A 6000-nucleotide genomic window follows, 5' to 3' on the forward strand; every position below is an offset into this window, starting at 1 on the left:
AGGAACATACAATAGCACTCAAGTGGGAGTGCGCTGAGTGGATGGAGCAAACTATTAACTCATCTCCAACACTGCAAGGCTGCGCCATGCTGTGTGACCTGCAGTATTGTGACAGTCTGGGGTGATGCAACAGTGATGCATGATTAAAAGTAACATTGATGCTAATTGAGGTGAAAATCACGATCACTGCAACGTAGTGAAAGGCTCTTGGATGCTGGAAGAGTAATACAAATTAGGCTCACAAGAAAAATGTTGCACAAAAAAACCCAAAAGCACTGCTTTAAGCCACAGTAGACACTAGAATTCATTTCATACATGCACTGAAACCCTGAGCTTATCTAGACATTACCCAGAGGAGCTGTATGTGAGAACACAAACCGATATTAAACGTGTTTTACTAAGCAGTGTTGTAGTAAAAAAAACAGCTAAACTGAGACCAAGCCATGACCAAGAATAGAGTGTATCAAGACCGAGACTTTGAGGGGTTGAGACCAAGCCAAGACCGAGACAAAGGCAGGGTTAGCAGAGCCAAGACCAGGAACGGGCAGGGAGCCATCGCTGTTAAGAGGTGACAGACAATGGTAACAAAAATTTCAAATTAAAAAAGAATGAAGGTATTGGTTGTATTTGAAGCAGGATGTTTTACATCCAATCACACTAATGATGTTAACAAATATATTAGACAGTGCAAAGTCTGAGAACGAGACAAGACCTAGGAAAAATGCAGTCGAGAACGAGACCTTCAACAGTACCTGCTAGCTCCTTAGTACAAACTGTGTGTAATGTAGGATTGAGCCACGTCATTGTTCAGAGAACTCGCAGTGAGCGGAGAAGGCATGATGACGATGTGTTGAGGCTGCACAGAGCAAAGACATATATACAAAGAAGATGCTGCATTGACTGCTTCAGTCCATTGATGCGATTTATCAACATCGCGGCCATACTAGGCTGGTCAGGACTGGCCTGTGCACAGATAAATGTAAACAGGGAAGCTGCAGTTTTTCAGGATTAAGGGTTTATGATCGACATGGAGTCCACTCCACGTAGATCATGAACCCTTAGTTATTTGATCGTATAAAAAGTGGGTTTCACGTCATGATTGACAGGTGAGCTCTGCTTGCGATTGAGTCAGACGGCTGTATTGGCAGGAACTCGAAAAGCGCAGCGCTCATGCTGATCACTACTGCCCAGGCCCTCAGCTCCAAATTCAGGCACCAGAGCAAGATGGCAGCGCTCGTATCTGGGATATTTTGGCTTCAGTTTTGTGCAGCGGGAGGAAGCGGAGCCGCATCATTCTTTTCTATTTAAAGTCAATGATAAATGACCCTCAAGACAGAAACCTGATATGGACAAATATTTTGAAAGCAAGAAAATAATCCATACAACAAAAGTGAAACAAATTCAAAGAAGGAAAAAGAAAAAACACACAAACTGACCCTGTATATGATCTAAAGGCTACATTTTTATTAAACAAACAAAAGAAAATGCGCAAATTTTATTGAACTGTCATTATTTCTTCTTATTTTAATTATTAGCCCATATCACAACCTGCATAATGTATCCATTCAGCAGAACATAAATGGATACGAGTCAGACGAGTACATAAAGAACAGCTTGTGCATCAAAATGTTGTTTTTATGTGTTCTGCTGTGAAAACGTGAATGAGACAGACAGAGCTGGGATGAGGAGGATGGCACGGGTGTAGAGTTACACCCAGCCTGCTGCCATTAGGGAGGCGGGAAACGGAGAGGAGGCTGTGCATCAAGTGTGTGTGTGTGTGTGTGTGTGTGTGTGTGTGTGTGTGTGTGTGTGTCTGAGTGCGCTTTACCTCTCTCTACCTGTGTGCGAGCATCTGTTCTGTGTGTCCTCTGATGTGTGTGTGTGTGTTCACTGGCTGTGTGTTCAACTGCAAATAAGTCTGCATGCACATGAAAACATGAAAGGACAGCGTGTAGCCTTTAACATCGCCCACAATCCCCTGCAGCAAGGTCATGCAAACCATCAATCGATAGAGATTGAATAAGAGCACAGAACGAGGTGAACAAAAAAGGCAATAAAGCTCGGGTTGGAACTGATTTGAACCGCGCCAGCTGATGCCGCCGCCAACATTTCGGACAGATTTTACCGTAGATAAAGATTTTACCGTCCTCATTATGGAGCGTTTAGCGAGAGTCAGACCTGACCCTTAAAAGATGGCCTTAAACCATCCTTTTATAGACATAAAGGCTGCTGCCACAGGTAGGGCTGGGAAATATATTGATATTTTGTTATTGAACTAGATAGCATCTTAGATTTTTGATACCGTTATATCGTGAAATGGCATAAGTGCTTTCTTTTCCTAGTTTTAAAGGCTGCAGTGCAGCAAAGTGATGCCATTTTCTTTACTATTCTAGCCCTTCTATCATGTGACTTGACCCACTTAGTCATTATATCCACATTACTGGTGATCATTTATCACCATAATTTATTGGTTCGTATTTTGTGAAAGCACCAAGCACAAATAGTCACCCCCCCAATATCGCTGCAACATTAATATTAAGGTATTTGGTCAAAAATATCTTGATATTTATTTTGTCCATAGCTTCCAACCCTACTTTATATACTGTGTCATAGTTTAATCTGCAATGGTGCATCATGTTCTATAAGATATCGTCACTATTGAGAAGTTACAGTACATTATTTTAGAGAGTATGTGTATTAGGGGTGTCACAATTTCAATGTTAAATCAAAAATCAATCAGAATTAGCTTAGCTATATCTAGTCTTTGCAGGCATTTTATTGTGGAAATGCTGCCACACCATCATTTTATAGACATATAAATGTAGGGTTGAGAACCGATTCCATGCAAGAGTTGATTCAAAAATTAGAATTCAAAAACACTCTTCTGCTTGTTTCCAATTAAACCGTCCTCCGCAAACACCCACTATATATCAATCAGTCTATCTGTCTGCGCCTAAAGACGTGAGCTGAATGCCTGCATGTCTTTCCATCTCCCAAGGTGTTTGTTTAATTAAATCATGAGTCTAGCATCATTCTCAGTTAACCTACTCGGCCGGTGCCACGTTGCTTGACTAGGAGGTGAACTGCACAAATTGCCTTGTGAATATCTCCTCAATTTAGCAAACGCTATGCTACAAAACACTTTGCAAGGATGACATACTGCTCTGTTGTTACAGTAAAGCAGCCTCAGTAAACCAGAAAAGAGACCACCGTCATTACAGTTATCTAGCTAACGTTAGCTTAGCTCCGTGTTTCCACTGGTAACATGAATCCATTTTTTATTTCACTCTGCTGTTAAGAATGGACACTCAAAGAACTGGAGAGTCATTAAGAACAGAAATTTATAAGTACAAGTGGAACTGGAACCAGAATTGTTGAAATTCACTTTGCCACCAAGTAGGGTTAGCTAACAGTAGCTTAACAGAACCACTTACTAACAGAAGCAAATACTATAGTTTGCTAACTCTACTGTTAGCTAACACTACTGTTAGCTAACAGTAGAGTTAGCTAACAATAGCTAAGGTTGTTATCTTTCAAAAATCAGAAAAGAGACCTTCATATTTACAGCTGTTTAGCTAACATTAGCTTAGCACAATGTTCCCACTGGTAAAATTTATCCATGCTAATTAGCATTTCACACAATTCTGCTGTTGAAAATACAGGAGGACACTCAAAGAATCAGAATCATAAAGAACTGAAATCAATGAGCAGAATAAAAATCAGAGTTGCTAAAAACCAAATGACACTCAGTCCCACATAAAAGCTTGTGCCACAGGTAGCCACCGGTCTGCCTGACACCTCAAGCTAAGACAAGCTTTGTCTGCACACCAGACATATTAGACGTTGGAGTGTGTTTACACTGGAGAGAGTCACACTCTTTAATGCAAAAAAAAAAGCGTTAAATTAAGCCAACATTGCGTGCCACCACTTCAAATGCAAATACCGTCATGCTCCTTTTATTGCCACGGTTTCCAAATGTTAATATTAATTTGAGAGATCAGAGGAGGATCACAGCTCTGCCTGCAGCCATTAACCTTCCAGCGGATGCATGCATGCGTGTGTCTTTTCATTCATCCACTCATTCATTCATCTACAGCAGGGGAAAGTGTGTATGAATGTGTGTGTGTGGATATGGATGGATGACAGAGATGCTCTCTCCCTGCTTGCATCTCTATAATAGCCGGTAATAATATTGTTTATAGGAGGGGCAGCTGTTCCTCCTGTGACAGCTCCTCTTTTTACTGTTATTAACCACACACACACACACACATGCACACACACACACAGCCTGACTGCGGTGTAAAATCTCCTCCTCATCCTCTGAAATGATAATTGGGGAGAATCCTTGGCTATTGTCTCAAGTGCATTACATCATGCCAGCCTCTCAGTCTGCATCCCGCCCCCCTTTAACTCTCTCCACTCTGATTTTTTTTTTCCTCCCTCCTGCAGAGCCTCACAATGTCAACCACACTCACACGAAATGTATAGCTTATATACACCACGTATCCATCAAATACCCCCCTCCTCCTCCTCCTCCACCACAGCGGTCCAGAGTTGACGTGAAGAGGAGGAGAAAATCACCTTGAGCCTTGCAGGAACAGGGCAATGTAGGTCACTGCGATACAACAGTGTGCATACTCACAGTTTATTCCTTTACTATGAGTGCGGGCTCTGGCAGCGGATCAATGACAACCGCAGTCTCTATACCATGAAGCGGACAATCCTGGGAGGCTTCTTCAGAGCAAAACCAGCAGCGGCAGCGGCAGCAGCAGCAGCGGCAGCGGTGCAGCCGAGGATCCGACGGTCGTAAAGGTGCGGCCGGTCCCCGCCGCTGGCATGGTCAACAAACAGCAGAGCAGGAATAATCGCCAAATTAGCCGCGTCGGGTAATGACATTTGATTTCCGGGGCTACACACATACACACGCGCGCGCGCACACACACACCGGTGGAGAAATTATGGCATGTTACAAATTCTGCTGTGATAAGCGGAGCTGGAAAAGACCATTGTGGGAGCTGACGGAGGGGAGGCGTGTGGTGTCTTAAAGTTGCAGCTGTGCAATTCTTCCTCTGTGTGCAGACCTATAATGATTATTATTATAATTATAATAATACTGATAATTAATTGTTACAGCATTTATCTAAATTTAAGAGTAAGAGAGAGTAAGAATTGCATTATGATAAAACAAGACAAAAAATAGTTCTTCATATTTACTCTAAAAACAACAAACTGTATCCTAAACCTGACAGAATTTGTGGAAAGTATTTTTTTCTTTTTCCTCACCACACATTTCCATTCAGTAAAGAAAATGTTTTTTTTTTTTCCCACAGTCAGTGAAGCAGCCGTGCTCACCTTCTCTTGACACCCAGATGGTCTCTGCCAGGTTCCCACTGTTGTAATTGGGATTGTTCTGGCTGAGTGGCTGGCTGTTGCATTTAGTCTTCCTCCCAGATATTTTGGAAATGAGAGAAATCCTTCCACCTGCCAAGAGATACAGAAGTATCCACTACAATACCACAAGATTTTAGGACAGTTTGTTTCCTTGGGGTCTTAAAGTTGCAGCTGTACAAATAATAATAATAATAATAATAATAATAATAATAATAATAATAATAGTACAGATATTTCTATCATTTATCTCAATTTAAGTCACAATGTATAAGACTTTCACAATATGACATATGACAAAAACAGTACTTTACATTTGCCCTAAAAACAACAAAATAAAATATCTACTGATCCTTGTAATCCTGAGATAGTTTATAGAGAATAAAATGTTATTTCCTGTCTATTGTCATGCTTTTCTGTTCAGAAGAAATGTATTTTTTCCCACAGTCAGTAAAGCAGCCATGCTCACCTTCTCCTGACACCCAGATGGTCTCTGCCAGGTTCCCAGTGCTGTAATTGGGATTGTTCTGACTGAGTGGCTTACAGTTGTATTCAGTCTCAGATTTCTATGGATATTTTGGAACTCGAAAAGGAGAAATCGTTATGCTCGCC

General features: G+C 41.4%; 1 protein-coding gene across 1 annotated transcript in view; it reads right to left on the bottom strand.

Annotated features, from left to right (window-relative positions):
- ppfia2 (PTPRF interacting protein alpha 2) overlaps positions 1 to 4963 on the bottom strand; it is a 235853-nt gene extending 230890 nt beyond the window's left edge. The window contains exon 1 of the mRNA XM_084711099.1: positions 4643 to 4963. The gene's annotated coding sequence lies outside the window, so the exon portion shown is untranslated. The remainder of the gene's footprint in view (positions 1 to 4642) is intronic.
- Between the last annotated feature and the right edge of the window lie 1037 nt (positions 4964 to 6000).

This window comes from Lutjanus erythropterus, chromosome 22 (assembly GCF_056507025.1).
Source record: "Lutjanus erythropterus isolate fLutEry1 chromosome 22, fLutEry1.hap2, whole genome shotgun sequence".
NCBI lineage: Eukaryota > Metazoa > Chordata > Actinopteri > Lutjaniformes > Lutjanidae > Lutjanus > Lutjanus erythropterus.